This window comes from Ailuropoda melanoleuca, chromosome X (genome assembly GCF_002007445.2).
Source record: "Ailuropoda melanoleuca isolate Jingjing chromosome X, ASM200744v2, whole genome shotgun sequence".
NCBI lineage: Eukaryota > Metazoa > Chordata > Mammalia > Carnivora > Ursidae > Ailuropoda > Ailuropoda melanoleuca.
In genome coordinates this window covers 37011075-37032058 of record NC_048238.1, presented here as the reverse complement: position 1 = coordinate 37032058, position 20984 = coordinate 37011075, and the positions used below count along the sequence as shown (strand labels likewise).

Here is a 20984-nt window from a genome sequence, read left to right as displayed (position 1 = left end):
CATTTTCTTCCTCTATCTCTAAATTTTAATTTCACAGGCTTTCATTGTTCACCCAGCAATTTAGCCTATAGTTTAATACTCATGATTAAATGCCAACTGAACTAGACCTGCCTGAAAATGTTTTTAATCATCTAGTAATTGGCATACTGTTTAAATTGACCTGAAAAAAACTCTGAAAATTGGAAGTTCTTCTTCTAACCAAATTGGAGTAACAGGGACCAGATTCATCCTCCTGTCAGAAACATCCAAAAAATGGACCAAATACAATGAAACAGTAGTTGCCAGACTATGATGAGGAATCCCAACATCGCTGCTGGGAGGTATCAGAAAAGCCTAAGGTGGGAGCCAGGACTCTCATCTCCACAGGGTAGTAATGAGGTTCCCCAATCTTTCCTTCCTCCACCACATGACATGAGTGGAAACGACATAGAAAACCTAGATTTCTACTTCCACCTGGTGGTAACAAATCATCCTACCCCTTTACTCTTGGGATGGTGTCAGAGGAGACCTGGTGGAGAACCAGAACTTGACAACCATTCACTGATAATGAGTCCACTGCCCTCTGTGGTGTCATTCAAGGCCATGTGAAAAGCCTGCACTCTGTCTCTACTTGGAAGTACCTAGACATCTCCTACCCCTCCCAGTGGCATGGTACCTGAGGAGGCCTAGCAGAGGGTCATGAAGGTAAATCTCTTGTGTCAGTGAAGACCACGTAGTGAACTTCCCTTTACTTCCCGTGGTGGTATCAAGAGAAGCCAAAATCGTAAGCCTGAATTCTCACCTGTGCCTAACAATATAGAGAACCCTCCTCTCCAGGTGTGAGTGGAGGTTGAGTAGAGAACCTGGCAGTAACAAGATGGCACTTTCCTCACCCCCTTAAGCAGAGTCACAAGAGGCCTGATAAAACACAAGATTTTAGGGGCGCTGGGTGGCTCAGTTGGCTAAGCAGCCAACTCTTGATTTCAGCTCAGGTCATGGTTTCAGGGACCTAGGATAGAGCCCCACATCCGGCTCTGTGTTCATCGGGAAATCTCCTTGAGGATTTTCTCTCTTTCTCTCTCTTTATGCCCTTCCTCCTGCTTATGCTCTTTCACTCTCTCTCTAAAATTAATAAGTGAATCTTTAAAAAAACACAAGATTTTTAAAAAAGATCCAGAATCTTTTTTTTAAAGATTTTATTGATTTATTTAACAGAGAGAGAGAGAGAACACGAGCAAGGGGAATGGCAGAGGGAGAGGAAGAGGGAGGGGGAGAATGAATCCACAAGCAGACTCCTACTAAGTGCAGAGCCTGATGCTGGGCTCGATCCCACCATCCTGAGATTGTGACCTGAGCTGAAATTTAGAGTCAGATGCTTAACCGAGTGAGCCACCCAGGTGTCCCTCAAAAGCAGATCTTTAAAGATTGTTTGTGTGAAAAGTAGAAAGAAAAATTCAACTAAGCCTAATCTAAGCAAGAATACTTTTACATAACATATTTCAAAAATCTGGAAAATAATTACCACCTCTAATAAAATGCTTGGCAATTCTCAGATGGAACTAAATGAGATTCACACCTGCAACATTCTTTTTACCTTTCCACATCAATCCATCAGTCAGGATGGTAAAGATATTAACCAAAGGTTGTGTATTATTTATTTGCTTATTCTATCATTGTATCCTATTGAACAAAGATTACCTAGTTCCTCCTTGCTCCCCTACAAATATCCTGAAGTAGAGAGAAATCTTTGAGTTTGTTTCCTTAGATTCTTGCAGAAAGCAAAATGTAGACTTTTTATGCTTATAAACTACACGTTTTTCCAAACAATGGAGATATGTGAAAAGTACAGTCAAGGAAGAGAAAATGTGTGCAAAAGAATACAAAACCGAATATATCAACATGGTCATACATTTATCGCCTCTCCACTTCTCCCATGAACTCACCCCCAAGGAGGAAATTTTTCTCTTCTCTAAACCTTTCTACTTTGATTTTTTTCATGTACAGAAGTCATGCCTCCTGTGAGTATGTGAGCCCCCTGGAAGGCAAATTAATTCTTGGACATATCTGCAGAGAAAATAGTAGAGATAGTATATGTCTGTGTGGCTCCTCACAGAAGGAATATTAAAATAAAACATTCCCTACGATTATGCTTCTCCTTCTTAATATATGCTTTTCACGTATACTTACTATTTCAGTGGGAGGTAGGGACCTGGAACCGTGCTTTCAGAGGCCAAATCTCTTGCAGGAGTTCCTTGGCTAATCAGAATTTCAAAGAACACCTACAAAGCTTCTACTCTTTGTTCTGTTCTCCTGAGGTGTTTTAACTTCTTATAGTCCTACTTTACCCCACCCCCTTCACCAATAACTCTTAGATTGTATCAGAAGACAGTAGAGTTATTTATTTATTTATTTAGATTTACCTCCACAGAAGAAAAGGAAAAAAAGAAAAATCATAATGGTAGCTAGTAGCAGCAAATACATAATGGAATTCTTTACCAGTTTTATTAATTTACTCATTCAGTAAATATCTGTTGATTTCTACTCTGTGGTACTGCTGTTTGGAATCAAGTAACAAAATAGACCTTGTCTCTGCCCCTAAAAGATTTATGACCTGTAGGGAGGAATTAGTTTTCCTCAAGCCTCTTAGGGTCCCTGGCTGTGTCTGAAAATTAAACTGACAAAGACAGATTAAAAGGAGAATAGCATACATGTTCACTTAATATAACTTACATGTGACAGGCAAACTTTCCATAAGGTAATGAAGACCCAAAGAAACAGACCTGTGTATTTTTTGGCTAGTTTTGATAAAGAGTGGACAGTCATGGAGGACTGTGATAGGTTAAGTAGTATGCAAGAATTAGCACGAAATTTAGCGAGTTCTGTTTGTTAGGACTTTTCTTGGCATCTCTTTGTCTTTAGTAATAGGGATGCTTCTTTCCTCTGGGTATGGGGAGGGCAACTCTCACATGAAGATTCTGTGACCTGTTTCAGGGAAGAAGTATGAGGGGAGAATGAGCTCATAGTGAGCTCCTGTTCCTGTCCATAGTGAGGTTCCTGCTTCTGTTTTCTCAAACCCCTTCAGTTTAAAATATTCAGTATGCCAAGGTGCTGTTTTCTGAAGTTGCATGTTGTGAACCTCATCACCGATTTCCAGTCTTAAATTGAAAAGTAATCTAATACTAATACGAAATATTTCATTTCAACAAATTTTATCAGTGTGAATATAGTCCACAGAATTCTCTTCCTTTGGGCCAAATGTATAAATATGTCACTATCATTAACAAACACATCATTAGCCAAATACCTCACCATCTTTTCATCCCCCAAAATAGTAGGAAGAGGTAAAAAGCTTCAAAATTATACTTTATCTGGAGATGTCATCCAAAGTAATCATCATAATAAAACTTAGCATTCCCTAGCCAAACCATATTTACTATAAGTAGGTGATCAGGTAATACAGCAGGTCAGGAATTCAGACTCACTCTGTCATTAAAAACAACGAAAAATTCTAAATAATGTTTAAAATCCTTAAAAGTAATAAAGAACTGACAGGTCAGAAATTGTGAAGCCAAATCTAAATGAGACCAAATCAGAGGGCTAGGAGAGCACCGAAGTTTCCATTGCTTTGAGGTCATTCTATATTTTTGTAGGGCCTGGGGAAAGAAAATAAATCCCAGGATTTGCCCAAGTGTAAAAGTCTGGTAAGAGACCTCTATTCCTTAGACTTGTAACCTCAAAAGCTATACCATTACACATTTAATAAAGGCTGCATGAGAAATATATTTGTCCCAGTCCCTTGACCCTAGAGCGCTGGTGCTGAATAGAGAAGTACATAAGACTTTTCCAAAAAGTTGTAAGAACAAGTCAGGCCTTTCATGGTTTACAACCTCCATCATCTGGTGGGTCACAAAAGCTTCAAGCCAAGGATTTAGATTAACATGGTTGAGGACTGATAATGCCGTCAAATATTGAGCAGAAGTAGATGCAAATCCTTTTTGTATGAATCATATTCATGCTGGACATCAAAAAGCTCATGTAAACAATTTTCCAAAAAGTCAGCAGCTGGTAATAAGTACAAACATAGATAGTAGCCAAGCACAAAAGAAACAAATTACAATGACTACAATGACTAAGCATCAGTAGAAAAAAATAGACCCTAGAATTTTATGCCCCCTGCCATCTATGACTTCAGATACTGAAATTATCAGAAACAAATTTCAGAAACATTATATAGAAGATGTTTAATAAAAGAAAACCTTGAAATGATTTGCAGGGTACAGAAAGCTATACAAAATTATATTTAATGAAAATATAATAATCAAAAGTTAAATCTAAATGGATGAATTTATTAGCTAATTAAACCTAGGTGGACATAGAATCAGTGAAATGGTGGAGAAGTCAAAGGATGTATTTCAGAATGAAGTAAAAAGACAAAAGAGATGGAAAAATAAAAGAGGGATATTAGTGACATAAAAGATAAATTAAGAATTTCTAATCAAGGTTCAAAGAGTTGAGGAGAGAATGAATCAAGCAGTTTAGATTTGAAGAGATAATGCTCTTAATTTTCCAGAATAATTTAAATTCAATAATCTACAGAATAAAAAAGACCAGTAAACCCCTAATATAATATATAAAAAGAAATACATTGTGAATCTGTAAAATACCAATTGACTAAAAATTTGAAAAAAATCCAGGTCCAGGTGCCTTTAATGGGGAGTTGTAGCAAATAGTTGACAAAGAAATAATTTTCATCTTACACAGACTCCTCCCAGTCAAATGAGGAAACATACTCCCATTTATTTTATGAGGCCTATATAACCTTGCTATTGAATGGTGGCAGAATACGGCACCCCAAATATTCCTCTTTACTTTGACCTTATTATTTTGGGAAACAGCAGACACAGGGGAAGCACTGAAAACAGAGTAGAATTTACTCTTTTGTAGAGGACATGTACACATATATGGGAAATCTCCATATGTAAATGTGGCTTCCTCTGTACCAGGAAGAGAAGGAGGACTAAATCGCAAGAAACAAATATTTCTTTTTCCTTAGTTAGAGATGGTATTTAAGTCTGAGTTCTAAGGCATCTCTGAGAGCTACTCATTTTTCCCTGGGTTTCTCCCATGTATACATGAGGTAGACATGTTAATAAATTTCTGTTCGTTTTTCTCTTGCATATCTGTCTTTCGTTACAGGGTTTCCAGTTGAGAAGTTTGAATGGTAGAGAGAAAATTATTTTTTCCTCCCCTACAATGTTCAAAGACAATACTAGAAAAGATAATTAAAGGTAAATCTCATTCATGAGTATAGATGCAGATTTGCTAGACAAGATATTAAACCCAATGCAGCAATATTTTAGTAAGGATGATACATCCTGCTATATTAGCAGTATTCCAGGAGTACAAGGATGGTAAAACATTAGAGAATCAATTTATGGGCCACCTGGGTGGCTCAGTTGGTTAAGCATCTGGCTTTGGCTCAGGTCATCATCCCGGGGTCCTGAGATCAAACCCCACACTGGGCTCAACTGCTCAGTGGGGAGCCTGCTTCTCCCTCTCGCTCTGCCTCTCCCCCACTGATGTGCACACTCTGTCTCTGTCTCTCTGTCTCTGTCTCTCGCTCTCTCTCACTCCCCCCCCCAAATAAATAAAATCTTAAAAAAAAAGAAAATCAATGTATGTAATCTACCACATGAACAGATAGATTAAGAAAGAGTCTCACACACATTTAAGTATATTTACTTAAATTCTTTTGTATCCAGAAAATACTATTCAGAAATGAAAATGAAGGAAAAACAGCTGTATCCAACTATCACAAACGTTGAGCTAAAGAAGACAGTCACAAAAAATTCTAAAAAGGTGCCAAAAACAAGACAAAAGAAACTATATTGCATCAGAATGTTTACTTAAGTTAATAAAGTATAAAAGAAAATTAAGGAAATCCTTATCACAAGTGTGAGGATCACGGTGACTGCTAGAGGAAAGAGAAAAGAATACGATGAGGAAGGGCCACAGTGGGTTCTTGGGTGTAGGCATAGTTGTATTATTTTTAACACAGGTGGTAAAAATGATAGAGCTCAGGTGTCCTATTATTTATACACAGGTGCTTAATAAATATTTTAATCTCTGGATTAAAGGATTAGGAACCATCCTTTACTTAAACTTTACTGTGTATAAATTATGCTAGGTACCTTACAACAAATCATCTTTCCAGGTTCCTGGGTGGCTCAGTTGTTTAAACACCTGTCTTCTGGTCAGGTCATGAACCCGGATCCCGTGATGGAGCCCCGCATTGGTCTCCCTGCTCCATGGGGAGCCTGCTTCTCCCTCTCCCTCTGCTTGCTGTTTCCCCTGCTTGTGCACTCTCTCTGTGTCAAATAAACAAACAAATCAATCAATCAGTCAAATCTTTAAAAAAATAAGTATCATCTTGTAATTCCTTCTGAATGCTTCATTTTACTCCTAAGAGTTTTTTACTGTAGATGAGTTGACTGAAATCAGAACCAAAGATATTATAGGAATTCCTGAAGCTTTAATGCAGCACTGTAACTGAACCCATGAACTGTTTTTTGTCCCCCCCCCCCCGGGAATTAGGAGCAAAAGATAATGTTCACAAGGTTCCTAGAAATACTTCTCGGCCAACTTGTTTCAAAATATCAAGAAGCCCTATCAATGATATAATCCTAATTCAGGCTTTGAACGCAAATATAATGGGCAAAGTGAAATAACTAAGCCTCACCTGGGAGAACATGCGACTCTTCATCTTGGAGTCATGAGTTCAAGCCTCACAGTGGATGTAGTGCTTACTTAAAAAGAAGTGGGGGGTGGGCGTCGCCTCAGTGGTGCAGTTAACCGTCCCACTCTTGGTTTTGGCTCACGTTGAGAAATTGAGCCCTGAGTGGGGCTCTGCGATTGGCAAGGAGTCTGCTTAAGACGTTCCCTCTCCCTCTGCCCCTCCCCACCACTCTCTCTCTCTCTCTCAAATAAATAAATAAATCTTAAAAAAGGAGGGATGTCCAAATAAGAATTAACCATTGATGAGTTATCTGTGATGGTAAAAGATGTTTCTTATGCTCTCAAGTTTTCCTTGTCTTCTCCAGAATACCAGAGGAAAACACAGATGACTCAGTTACTTTTTCTTGCCTCTCCACTTGCCTTTTCCTTTTCCTTTTGAATCCTTGATATCATCTTTGTCCTGCTTAGGCATTTTAAAGCTACCGATTTCATCCTATACCACAGCCCCTCGACACCAGGCCTGGAGCTTTAAAATGCTGTGTAATTCCAAATCATCCCGTTCTACTTCCTTCCTGGTCTTCTCCTGTTCTGTGTGATCTTTAATCACGACCTGTTTATATTCTTCTAGCATCTTTGCAAGGTCTTGAAGGTGTGCTGAGTCAAAGACCTTTGCAGCTTTGAGAGCATCTAGTTCATTGTTTCATTTCTGTGTCTGTATCGAATTTCTCCTTCTAGAACCCTAGCTTCTCCACCAGTTTTGGCAGCTCCTTTCTAAGGAACATTTCAATCTCCGTGTGAATCCGGTTCTCGTGTTTGGTTTTCAATCTTATTTTCTCTATCTTTTTAAAAAGATTTTATTTATTTATTTGAAAGAGAGAGAGCATGAGCAGGGGAGGGGGAGAAGCAGACTCCCCGCTGAGCAAGGAGCCTGATGTGGGACTTGATCCCAGGACTCTGGGATCATGACCTGAGCCGCAGGCAGTCCCTTAAGCAGCTGAGCCACCCAGGCGCCCCTCAGCCTTACTTTCTCAATCTCATTCCTGCCGAGAGTTCCTGTCTTGTTACATTTGTAACAGGGAAATTTGCAGCTCTGTGTTTCTCTTCATGGAGCAGTTCTCTGTGTGGGTTTTGGCCTTTATCTCTTGCATCTGGTTCTTGAGGTGAGCAATACATTCATTCGACTCTGTACTTCAACTTGCCTTTTTTTTTTTTGATATTAACTGTTTTTGAAGAGATTTTTATCTGTTTTTTTGTTTTTTGTTTTTGTTGTTGTTATTGTTTTTGTTTTTCCTTCTTCCTCCAATTCTAGAGGAGGGAGAGTCCAAAACCAAGGCACCAGCTGATTCGGTATCTGGTGAGGCTATGTCTCTGGTTCACAGTTTTCATGTTGCATCCTCATATGGTGAAAGGCTAGACTCTGTTTTTGGCTTTTATATACCCTTAATTCCATCTCCCATCATTTTTCTTTGAAACAGTTAAATTAGGTAATCATTTCTTCCTTTCGCTGCTTCTTCCGAAGGCGCTATCTTGTGGTAATGCCTACCAATAGGCCTGCTGTTCCTCCCGCCACTGCTGTGCCTACAGAGTCTGTGCAGAGGTGGCCATGGCCAGCCCTCACTTCTGGTATCACTGAGCCCTGCTCTAATGGTGTCCTTCTGAGGTCACCCTGCCTCAGGGCCCTTGTTCTTGGATTGTGATTGGGAGGGTATTTTCTGAACCCAATATATTTGACCTCCCAGGATGAATGAGATAGCTTTAGATAATCAGAATCTACATTAAAACAGAAGGAAAGAGCATCTAGGGTGCATGGAAGAAATGAGCCCATAATGCCATGCCATTTGCCAATACCAGCAAAGGTACTGAAACTAACATGGTCGATGTCTTATTGTAATGATGGCCTCACACATTAACTCTTCATTAATTCTTTTATTAGAGCGTCCTCATGCTGGGGTGAACTTTTAGGCATGAACTTTTTGGAGCTGGCCTGGAGGAATGAGTCACAGCTAGAGTAACGGATTTTTTTTTTAGTTTTCCAGAATTTCTCTTTTCCCTCAGATATTGGCCATCGCCTTTCACCAAACAGCCCTTATGATTTTTCTTCCACATGGGAAGTCTTTCCCAGGAGACAAATCAACCTCTTACATAAGTAGATTTCTCTAAATGCCTCCTTGGGATTTCAGACAGACCCAAGCATGCAGAAATCCTCCAAAGAAAGGAGAAGCTGAGGACAAAGCCTGTGCTCATGTTGACAAGTTATAGCAGTTTTACCTGGACACTGCGGGGATCAGTTACAGTATGTGTCGCCCTCCTGGCTTATTCTTCCCAATTGTAGCAGCCCATGGGAAGGCTGTTGTGGAAAAAGAATCCTATATCTCCTTCTGATTTTGTCAAGAATGAGTCAATGTGGTCATGGCAGGGAGACATGTATAAATATGGCATTATTAATTAGAATTCCTGAATACATAGTGAAAGGCTTAATAAATAGACTTAAAATTTCTCCTGATGTTTAAAATATTATATTGTCTAAAATAGTGATTTTGGCACCTTCCGTTTTCTAGTCTTATGCAAGATATAGTTTTGCCTTCAATGAAGCCAGTGTCACGAGCCAATCAGATTTCGAATTAAAGAAGGCAACAATAGGTGTTGGCAAATGTGCAGAGAAAGGGGTACCCTCTCACACTGTTGGTGGGAATGCAAACTGGTGCAGCCACTCTGGAACATAGTATGAAGGTTCCCCAAAAGTTACAAATAGAACTACCCTAGGATCCAGGCATTGTACTATTAGGTATTTAACCAAAGGATACAAAAATACTGATCTGAAGGGATACATGTATCCCGATGTTTATAGCAGCATTATCAACAGCCAAACTATGGAAAGAGCCCAGATGTCCCAATGGATGGCTAAATAACCCAGTCATCAAAAAGAATGAAATCTTGCCATTTGCAATGACGTGAATGGAGCTGGAGAGTGTTATGCTAAGGGAAATCAGTCAGTCAGAAAAAGATAAATACCATATGATTTCACTCATATGTGGAATTTAAAAAACAAAACAAATGAACATGGGGGTAAAGATTGAGGGAATTCATGAAACAGACTGTTAACTATAGAAAACAAACTGAGGGTTACTGGACAGGAGGTGGGGTGGGGTATGGGTTAAATGGGTAATGGAAATTAAGGAGGGCACTTGTGATGAGCACTGGGTGTTGTATGGAAGTGATGAATCACTAGATTCTACACCTGAAACTAATGTTACACTGTATATAAACTAACTGGAATTTAAATAAAAACTTGAAAGATGCCAAAAAAAAGAAAATATGCTTGATATGATTTCAGTTTTATTACATTTATAATATTTCTTGTCTCTTTTTATGTGATTTAACTAGGGAATTCTTCTGTATGTACTTGAAGAACATGTGTATTCTCTTTTTCTTGGGTAGAATGTTTTAATATATATCTTTTAGAACTATGTATTCTGAAGTATGCTTCAAGTAATAAATGTTCTTGTTGATTTTGCAACTNAATTCTATACCTGAAAGTAATATTCCAGTGTATGTTAACTACCTGGAATTTAAATAAAAATTTGGAGGAAGGAAAAAAAAAGAAAAGAGAAGGCAAAAGAATGAGTCTGTGTTAGATCCAGCTTGTGAGATCCATGGGGACCGAGGACACCTGTGTCCAAGCTGACGTACTGTGACCCTGGAATCTGGATTAGGCCTGCGGGCTGTAATACAGAAGGTTAAAGTAGGCTGTCTAAGCTTAGGGAGAAGCTGAACCCAACGCTGTACTTTCTATCCTAATGAGTTCGGTTTAAATGAGATCATCAAGTATACTAATGATCCCTTTCTTTGAACTTTTCTTTTTTTAGCACTATTGAGGCATAATCGATATATAAAACACGTACATATTTAATGGATACATTTTGGTGAGTTTGGATCTATGCATACACCTGTGATACCATCACCACAATCAAAATGCTACACATTTCTGTCACCTCTGACTTTTTTTGTTTCCGTGTGTGTGTGTGTGTGTGTGTGTGTGTGTGTGTGTTTTCCTTTTGCAATTTGTAAGCACTGTTCTTCCGGTCCTGTCTTTGCTGTCTTTGGCGGCCTTCCCTTGGGCTGCTGGGTCTGCTCTTGTCACAACAGCAGCAAGTTGGAATTGCCAGGGAGTTCACATGCCCTCCGCCCGCCCCCAACCCATTTCTGTCTGTTCAGGTTGCTATAACAAAACAGCAGAACACCACAGACTGGGTGGTGATAAACAACAGAAATGTATTTGTCACGGTTCTGGAGGCTGGAAGTCTGAGACCAGGGTGTTAGCATGATCAAGGGATGGCCGTCTTCTGCGTCGTAGACTTCTTGTGTTTTTCCCTGGTGGAAGGGGCCAAGGAGCTCTGTAGCATCTCTTTTATCAGGGCACTAATCCCATTCATGAGGGCTCTACCCTCATGACCTGTCACCATTCAACCTCACCCCCCACCACTTCCTGATACCACCACCTTGGAGATTAGGTTTTCAACATGTGAATGTTTGGGGGACACAAACATTCAGACCAGAGCACTGGGTGACCTTTATCCGGTGGCTGATGGGTGCAGGAGTAAGAAAGCCCCCCTATTGCCCTAGAAACAGCACAATGTCTGAGGTGTAACTTCCTCGGGATCAGGTTGAGGTCAAGACCTGGCCTAAGACACGTTTGCTTGCTTGCTTCCCCTCCCCTGCTTTTTCCCCTTCGGCCGGGCTCCCCTCGGAACCCATCCTCCATAAAACCCTTGTATCAGCATCTTTACTCCAGGGTGTGCTTTCGGGCCACTGATGGCGACGGTCGACAGTTAGCCAGTGTGTTAGAAAGCCACTACTTCTATTCAAGAAGAAACTTCGAGGAGCCAGATTCCTTTCTTTGAAATTCCTCTTCCCTAAAAGAGAAAATAAATGGTATTCAAAAAGAAAAGTTGGATGGATGTTGAAATAAACAAATTATATTTCATTTCATTGCACATATGTTCAGAGTTACTGAAAATCACATTTCATAACTTGATTAGTAGAGGAAGTGGAAGAGAAATGAGACTCAGTGCTTGTCCATTAATAAATACATGTACACTAGTAACTGCTTGAAAACAGTCAGCTTTGAATCAGGTTCAAATTGGCGCTGCTGAGATGGTGGGAATGAAATTTGATGTCTGAGCCAGTGTGCAAAATGTTCTGCTTTCAGTTTGAGTCATAAGGAAAAAAAAAAAAGCCTTTCCCTAACTTTGTTTCTTTTCTCCTCCCTTTTAGAGTTGGTTTAAAATCCAAAATACTGCGCTGCTAAATAAATTTGTAGATTTACTGGTACCATTTCTGTTTATTATGTTTCAAACTCAGTGAAACAACATTTGACATAAATTGACTTCATGTTTCAATGCACAGCAGGATTTGTTGGGGGTTCTGAATTAATGTTATTCCGTAGCATGCATTGTTGCCATCGAATAGCCAAATCAGGGAATCAAAATGGCAACACTAATCAACTTGGAGGCTTTTTCAATTCTCATGTTTTGAAATCCCTATAAATTTGGAACATCTTCTGAATTAGAAAAAGTAACCAAACTCCTTCATCAGTTTTTGTTGGATACTTAGGACTGTACAAAGGACAGGAAAATTCCATGCTGAGAAATCTCTTTCTAGTGGCTATTTTGGGGATGTTTCTCCATCCACGGGTTCAAGAGTGCTCCCCTTCGCTATGGGAACTTTCCTCTTACTCACAACATTGATGTTTATACAGTGTTACTCTATCCCCTACATAGCGTTGAAGGATCTGTGTTCTCCAGTCAGAATCTGTACTTGGAATAGGAGCTAAGAGAATCTGGTGTCCATCTCTGCTGATCTCTTAGAAGAGATGTGAAACTTGGGACCAGAGTTACTCCTGATTAGTGTATTAGTTTCCTGGGGCCACCATTACACAATATCCCAAACCGAGTATCTTGAAACTCCATAAACTTATTGTCTCACATTCTGGAGCCAGAAGTCTGAAATCAATGCCATGTTCTCTTTGGTGGTTCTAGGGGACAATTCTTCTTTGCCTGCTCTGTGTTGCAATCCTTAACATTGTTTAACTGGTAGGTACCTCACTGGAGTCATATGGCCATCTTCTCCCTGTCTCTTCCCTCTGCATGTCCAAATTTTCCATGGAGACTGGTCATACTGGGTTAGGGTCCACCCCAATGACCTCATCTTAACTAATTACATCTGCAGTGATCTTATTTCCAACATATCTTTTTTTGGGGGGGACACCATTTAATGCATAAAAGTTGGGTCCCTCTGAAGCTGACCCTGAGATAAAGATGTATCTGGAAATAAATCATTAAGTAAGTGTTCACAGGAAAATTCAGTCAGGGACTAAGGGAAACAAGATAGGAAAAGGGAAAAGCAAAAGTCCCACAGAGGGTAGGGGAACTCAGTCTTATTCCACAGTAAAACCTGTGAACATAAATTATACCTTGACATTTTCCCAATTAGAGGCAATGAAGCAGGGCATTCAAATGCCTTCAGACATTATCATTGTCTGAGGGCTACCCTAAGGGCGTCTGGGTGGCTCAGTCAGTTAAGCATCTGCCTTCGGCTGAGTTCATGATCTCAGGGTCCTGGGATCGAGCCCCACATTGGGCTCCCTGCTCAGTGGGGAGTCTGCTTCTCCCTCTCCCTCTGCCCCTTCCCCCTGCTTGTGCTCTCTGTCTCTGTCTCTCTCTGTCAAATAAAATGAAATAAAATAAAATAAAATCTTTAAAATATATATTTAGAGAGAGGAATGTAAATTCCAGGCACTTCCATTTCTGCTACATCCAGCAAATGACTCCAGGACCACCCCAGTTGTCCCCTAAATGGGTTGTGGGTGCTAACTATTGGAAGGGAAAGTATACCAAAGCTAATGGATCCACAAAAAGGACAAAAAGGGATTGATGGAAGTCTGGGTGGAACACTGACATCGGCTACAGGGGGCATGGCCACTTCCCAGCGTCTGACCTGAGGAAAAGGCCAGTCTTCAGGGACAGAATAAGGAAGCCAGCCCAAGAAAGAAGACCTTGACACAGAGCCCTTCCTGGGTACTTGCTGGCTCTCCTTCCCAGCTATAATCTATTTTTGGGGCTCTAGTATGTTCTTCCCAATTAATTCCACAGTATTCTCCTGTTTTACAACAATAAATTACTGTACTCTTCTGCTGCGGCTTCCTAGGATCGTTCCTAATATCCTTATGATTGTTCTTTGACTTCCAAGCATACAACCAAGCCACCAAATATGGTGCTTTTCTCAAAATGCTTTGGATGCAATCCTGATAGGAGAATTCTTTGGGTTTAACAGGAGATCTTTTTGAATAACTATCTAGTCTTATAAGATTGATTATAAGATTTCTTATAAGATTAGGGGCACCTGGGTGATGCTGTCAGTTGAGTTTCTGACTCTTGTTTTGGCTCAGGTAGTGATCTCCGGGTCCTGGGATTGGACCCCTCGTGGGGCTCTGCACTCAGCATGGAGTCTGCTTGAAATTCTCTTTCTCTCTGTGCCTGCCCCTCCCACTTGTGCGCTCTCTCTCTCAAATAAATAAATAAATCTTTAAAAAAGATTTCTTAGAAGATTAATTGCCCAAATGTCCCAAACTCAGCTCATCCTTCCTCCCTGGAAATTTTTTTGCTTTCTCTGGATGAAACTGGTATTCATTCATTCAGTTACCCAGGCTAACAGCTATGAGTTATCTCTACGGCCACATCCTGTCAGATCCCAAGATCTGATCTTGGGATCAGATCCCAAGATCCCAGAATCATCTCTGCAACATCTTAGAAACCTGCATCCTCTCCATTTTCACTACTGTCCCCGTTTCAAAACCTCTTCAGTTAATATATATATATTCACACACACACACACACACACACACACATACACACACACACACACACACATTATTCCAGCAGGTTTCAGCCAGTTTTTCTGCCTCCCATATGTCCTAATTTATTCTGCTCAGTACTACTGTTTATCTTTATGCACGCACACACCTGTTCATTTCTCAACTATTTACTGAGCACCAATATTTCAGGAAGAAGCGGAAAATACAAATATGAATGTGATATTGATAACGGTGACATATATTATTGTCCCTGGCACTGCTTTAAGTGCTTTACATGTCTTAGCTCATTAAATTCTCGTTAAAAAATATGAACAAGGTACAATTTGTACCCACACTTTAGAAGTTAAAATGAAAAAAACAGGCATGGAAAAGCGAAGTGATTTATTTAGCCTGAAACTACTCTCATAAGGAGTTTGGTGTGAGAATTAAGCCCCAGAGAAAAAGATTTGAGTGAGTGTTTTCTCATTTCTTCCAAAGAGAACAAGTAGCTAGCACCATTCTAGGTACATAGGAGAGACATTCATGTGTTGCATCCAGTGTTTGCTTTGGGACATTAGGGCTTAATTCTCTGGTGGAACCCCATTAAAAATAGAAGTCCTATTGTGATAATCATTTTGCAATATACACGAATATCCATCATTATGTTGTACACCCAAAAGTAACGTAACATTGTATGTCAGTTACATCTCCACTGAAACGAAAATGGGAGAGAAGTCAGGTTACAGGGTTGGCAGATGTTGGATCCAGTGTTGGATCTCAGTCTGTTGACTCTCATGCCCGGTGTTCTCAGCCACTATGGATTGCTAAGACATGGTGGTGGACAGTTTTCCTTGTCACAGCTGTCCAATATTCAACCTCTTCCTATTGTTGGTATAAGGGGAAGTGAACTAATTTTCCTCCTATCCTTCTGGGTTCTTGGCTGGGACTCCATCCCCTCCTAATAAAAGTTTCACAGGAGAAAAACAAACGTGAGTTTAATAACATGTCTACTTCCTGTATATGTGGGAGAGACCCAGAAACTGTGTAACTCCCTGAAATGACGCAAGCCACCACCTTCTTTTTTTTCTTTTAAATTTTATTTAATTTTATTTAAAAAAAATTTTTTTTAAGATTTTATTTATTTANAGATTTTTTATTTATTTATTTGACAGAGATAGAGACAGCCAGCGAGAGAGGGAACACAAGCAGGGGGAGTGGGAGAGGAAGAAGCAGGCTCATAGCAGAAGAGCCTGATGTGGGGCTCGATCCCACAACGGCGGGATCACGCCCTGAGCTGAAGGCAGACGCTTAACCGCTCTGCCACCCAGGTGCCCCATATTTTTTAAAATTTTTTTATTATGTTATGTTAGTCATCATACAATACCTCATTAGTTTTTGATGTAGTGTTCCATGATTCATTGTTTGTTGTTTCTTAGAAGTAACTGCTTCAAGTCAATCCTAATGCCAAAGAGGAATATTTTGGGGTGTTATATTTTGCTTCCCCTTCATTGGGAATCTCATATTTCACGTAGAGCTTCGCCTCCCATCAGGGAACATGAAATTGTTCTTTTTGTCTCTGCCCAAGGGAGCCACGCATAAACCCATAACCCAGATTCCATCGTGAGTTTGTGCACCTACACCCAGGACTTTAGGACTAGAGAGAGTGACTTAGCAACACAAGGGAAAGTTAGGGTATCCTCCTCATTACTGAGAACATGTTAGCAAGTGTCTAGCATCAGTGGTATCCACTGATTCAAAACATGGATTTATGCCTACAATTGTAAATAGGAGTTTACCTCACCTTAAGATTTGTTAAAGAAAAAGTTATTCACAACACTTGCGAAAAAATGGGGAGGCCGACTTTACTCAGAACCACCATGATCCGTGTAGGGGTTTTGCAGTGGGGGAGAGAAATAGGACTCAACCCCAAATACATAAATGAAAAATGGGGGTTTTTAGCCAAGGAGCAGAGTGGGGGTCATTTGATGGAAAAATTAGTGAAAGGAAACATCAGAGATAAGGGGAGTTGGATTTTCTGGGTAAAGCGATCTCACGAAGTTCTTCCTGAAGGCAGGCCAGGTTGATTAGACATCCCCTAGGGGATGGTGGAGGATGAGGAACGTGGTTAGAGCTTGAAAGTGATTAGGTATCAAGGGCTGGCGGTTCTGGGTAAACTGGCTTAGTAGGACTCTTGCTAGAAGTGAGCGCTGCAGAGGTGAACCTGGAGGCCCAAAAGCCAGGACCTAGTTGAAAAGACAGGTCATAGCAGCCTGATTAGAGTTTGGGCTAGGACAGACTCTTTGTCAGATTGCATATTATATATTAACATTAACAGAGTTCATGTACATATTATAAAATATGAGTGAACCACTGTTTATAGTTTACCATTATTATTACACATTGACTTTCTAAAGATAGGGCTGATTTCTGAACGTGTGCCTCATGGCGTTGTAAGGATTTAATTTATATCTCTATATAGATGTATATAGAAATACATTTTAGGGTATGGTGGACCACTATCTCCAATATTAGGCATAAATCCATGTTTCATATATATAATATTTTATATATATAATGTATAATGTGTTCCCTAAAGATACAGACCTATTATCAGGGATTGTATGCTCTTTTTTTTTTTTTAACTGATACAGCAGTGGTCTTTAAACTTTTTTGATCAACACCCTAAATGTATTGTTTAAAATCTCTTCTGCTGGGACCCCTGGGTGGCTCAGTTGGTTATGCAGCTTTCTTTGGCTTGGGTCATGATCCCATGGTCCTGGGATCGAGCCCCGCATCAGGGCTCTTTGCCCAGCGGGGAGCCTGCTTCTCCCTCCTCCTGCTGCTACCCCTACTTGTGCACTCTCTGGCTAATAAATAAATTAATAAAAAAATTTTTTTTAAAATAAAATCTCTTCTGCTTTCTTCTTGGGTTTTCTTTATTTTTATTTTTTTAAAAACTGTATTTAAATAAGTAGTCTTTACACCCAATGTGGGTCTCAAACTCAGTACCCTGAGATCAAGAGTTGTGTGCTCTTCTGACTGAGCCAGCCAGCGTCTCCTCTTCATGGGTTTTAAATGTTTCATTTTGTTACGTTTGAACATTTCATGTCTTTGGAGTTTATTTTGGTTAATGGAGTGAAGAAGGCTCCCTCCATAGCCTCCCTTACCTTCAAAACGTGCTGTGGGACATGCGTTATAGACCGTTGGCGGAAGAATTTTGTGTGAAGGACACATAAGGTTTCAGCCTGCTTGTATTTAAAATCCAGAATGTCAGAACGGGTTTATGAGGATTATGTGGCTCAGGTTGACAAGATTGGCCCGGCGGTCTTGCCAAGTAAAACCCCCTGTGCCACAGGGCTCTTGAGTGATGACTGGCATTTGGTCTTCTCAGATGAGCTACGAGTTGGTTGCCTCCTGAAGGAGAGTAAAATACACCACCCTGAGATATGACTCTTTGGCATATTGATCTTTTGAGAGACTCGTTATTTTTAAGAAACTGCAGACACAGGTGAAATTCTGAAAAGTGAGAAATGACCCTTTTAGTAAGAAACATTTGTATGCATCAGAGAAATCTCATTTGTAAGTGTATCTCCCTTGCTGGACTAGCAAGGGAAGGGTGGCTGAATCTCTAGGAACTCTAAGCAGTCGGGAAGGCAAAGACCTAATTCCCCGTGACAACCATACCCTTGTTTACTGTGCTTTGCCTGGTAACCTCTCATAAGGGACATCCCACCCCCAACATCTTCGTTTGTCTTTTGCTGAAGATGTTATTTAGGGCCATTTCAGGAAGTTACTCCATTTTCCTGGGTCTCTCCCATGTATACAGGAGGCATACATGTTAGTGAAGGTCTGTTTATTTTTTTTCCTGTAGGTCTGTCTTGTATCAATTTAATTATTAGACCAGCCAAAGAACCTTGAAGGGAAGAAGGAAAAACACTTTTCCTCGGCTGCATTTCCTCCTTTCCCCTTCTCCCCACCTTGCTGCCACACTGACTGCCTATTTCTGGAAGATGGTTTGATCAGGGCTGCCTGTCCTGCCACTCTATGTAAAGGAGTAACTTTAAGGAGTCTCCCTGTTTCAGGATTTCTTTTCCTTTAGTGCTCACGGTTCTTGGTCACGCCGCTTGGAAGAATGAAGAGTGGTGGACAGCAAAGCAAAGTTTATTGAGTGATGGTACGAAGCTCCCGAAGACGGAGGGGACTTGAGAGGGTTGCCATTTTGATGTTTAAATCTACAGGTTTTTATGACATGGTTGGTGGGCTCTTTTAATCTGATTAACCCTCCTTGCGCCTGTCATCCAATCAGGTTTTTGTCCATGTGCTCATCTGTCTATCAGGTAGTTATTTATATGGGATAGGGTGGAGGGCTGCTTCCAGGGTGGTGTGGAATAACAGGATGGGGTCCTTTTCCTTTTAAGGGTAGTTTCCTCTTAGGACAGGGGCCCCTCGCCCCTGCCTTCCTTTCTTCAAACTGTCTTCCATTATCCCCTACCTCAGCCCAGCCGTGCACTAGAACTTGCTCTGTTAAGCAAGGGATTCTTGTGCTACTTGTTTTTGAAAAGCTTTGTGCTCTACTCAAATTGCAGAGTTCACACTCTAATTCTGATAATTAGTAGCTGTGTGGTAAGTAGAGGCCAAGAACACGCTGCCCTAAGATGGGCCACTTAGGCATGAAGATTATTTTGAGCATATTGATTATTTTAAATAAAAGTTACTTAAGAGACAGCTTGGGTAGCAAGGACACTCAGACCCCCCTCTGCCGCTCAGGAATAAACCTATCGTGTGAAAGGTATCCTCCTTGTACCACAATGTAAAGAAAATCCTTATCACCACAGACAGGAAATTTAAAGCCCAGAAAGCTGTATACACAACCCTTATAATTTTTTACTAATTTACTACCCCAGTCTAAATTCTGTTTAGAATTCATCATTCATTGAAGCTCCCAAAGTTCAGGTTTTTTTTTTTTGTCCTGCCAATTCCTTTTAGATTGATTATCTCTTTGTCTAAAAAGTATAAAAACTGCCTGCCTTGGTCATTTCTTAGGGTCTGCATTCTATGACCGGGCCTCCATGCACATGTAATAAAACTTTGTTTTTTCCTCCTGTTAATCTGTTTTATGTCAGTTGAATTCTTAGACCAGCTGGAAGACCTTGAGGGTGGAGAAGAATTGTTTCTTCCCTTCAGCTCCTTACCTCCCCGCAATTGCATGAAAGAGTTTAGATAGAGGACCTGCCCCGGGGAAGAGAGCTATCACCATAGATAACTACATTATGATAGAAACTTTGCAGGGGTGACTGGGAGCTACTTAGCAAGGCCTGTTTGATCAAAGTCCTCTCTGTGTCCATTTTTTGAGTGACCCGGTAAATATTTGTATGCCAAACGTAGACTGTTTTTCGTTCTTCTTCAGAATTGTCCTTCTTCCTTTTGAAGTCCCAGGCCTCCAGCCCCTTCTTACTTCAAGATGACTTATAGACCTCATTTTGCCTGACTGTCTTTGGAGTTTCCATGTCTGTGTGAATTCCCATATGTACACTATTTTTTAATTAATATTTTTTTTATTATATTATGTTAGTCACCATACAGTACATCCCTAGTTTTTGATGTAAAGTTCCATGATTCATTACTTGAGTATAACACCCAGTGCACCATGCAATACGTGTCCTCCTTAATACCCTATTTAATTTGATTTTCTCCTGTTAATCTTGGACCTTGATGGACCTTGAAGGGGACAGAAATTCTTGCTCCCCAACAGTGATCTTGAGTGAGTTAACTTACTTTCTGGGTGCTTCTGTTTCATTGTTTGCAAATGGGGCTAATAAAATTACCTACCTCACAGGGCCGTTAGGATTAAATTAGTTAATACTTAGACCGTTTCTTGGCATATAGTACATCCTTCGTAGTTATTACCAATTACTTCCCAGTATCTGCAAAATTTTAGGTCCTCTGTTTAGGTTGGAATTATACTGCATTTGGCTTATAGTCTTTTAGGTTATAGTTTGTTATTATGGCTATTTCTTGATTTCATTTGAAATGCAATTTCCTTCCATTTTACATTTTCATTGGGTGATGGTGGGGGTTGATTTTATATGGGAAGAAATGTCTCTTCATGGTTTTTCAATATAAGATAAAGAGATCATTCTGTTCATGCGTAATACATCCCTGATCATTTCTATCGTTAAAATAAGAAGATGTATATTCTTTTTCTCTGTGCTTCAATTGTATTTGATATTTACTTGGGTATTGTAAAGAACCCTTATCTCTCCGGAAAGAATTCAAAGACTTTGAAGTGTTTTTTTTTTGTTGTTGTTGTTGTATTCACTTGTGTTTTGTTTTGTTTTGTTATCTTAAAAATCCCTAACCATTTATCTGATAGAAATGCTATCCTGTTTGATGGGTAGAGGGTGTGATACAATTGCTT

At 40.1% G+C, this 20984-nt stretch overlaps 1 pseudogene; it reads right to left on the bottom strand.

Annotated features, from left to right (window-relative positions):
- Positions 1-7108: 7108 nt before the first annotated feature.
- Positions 7109-20984, bottom strand: part of LOC117797374 — a 35304-nt pseudogene continuing 21428 nt past the window's right edge.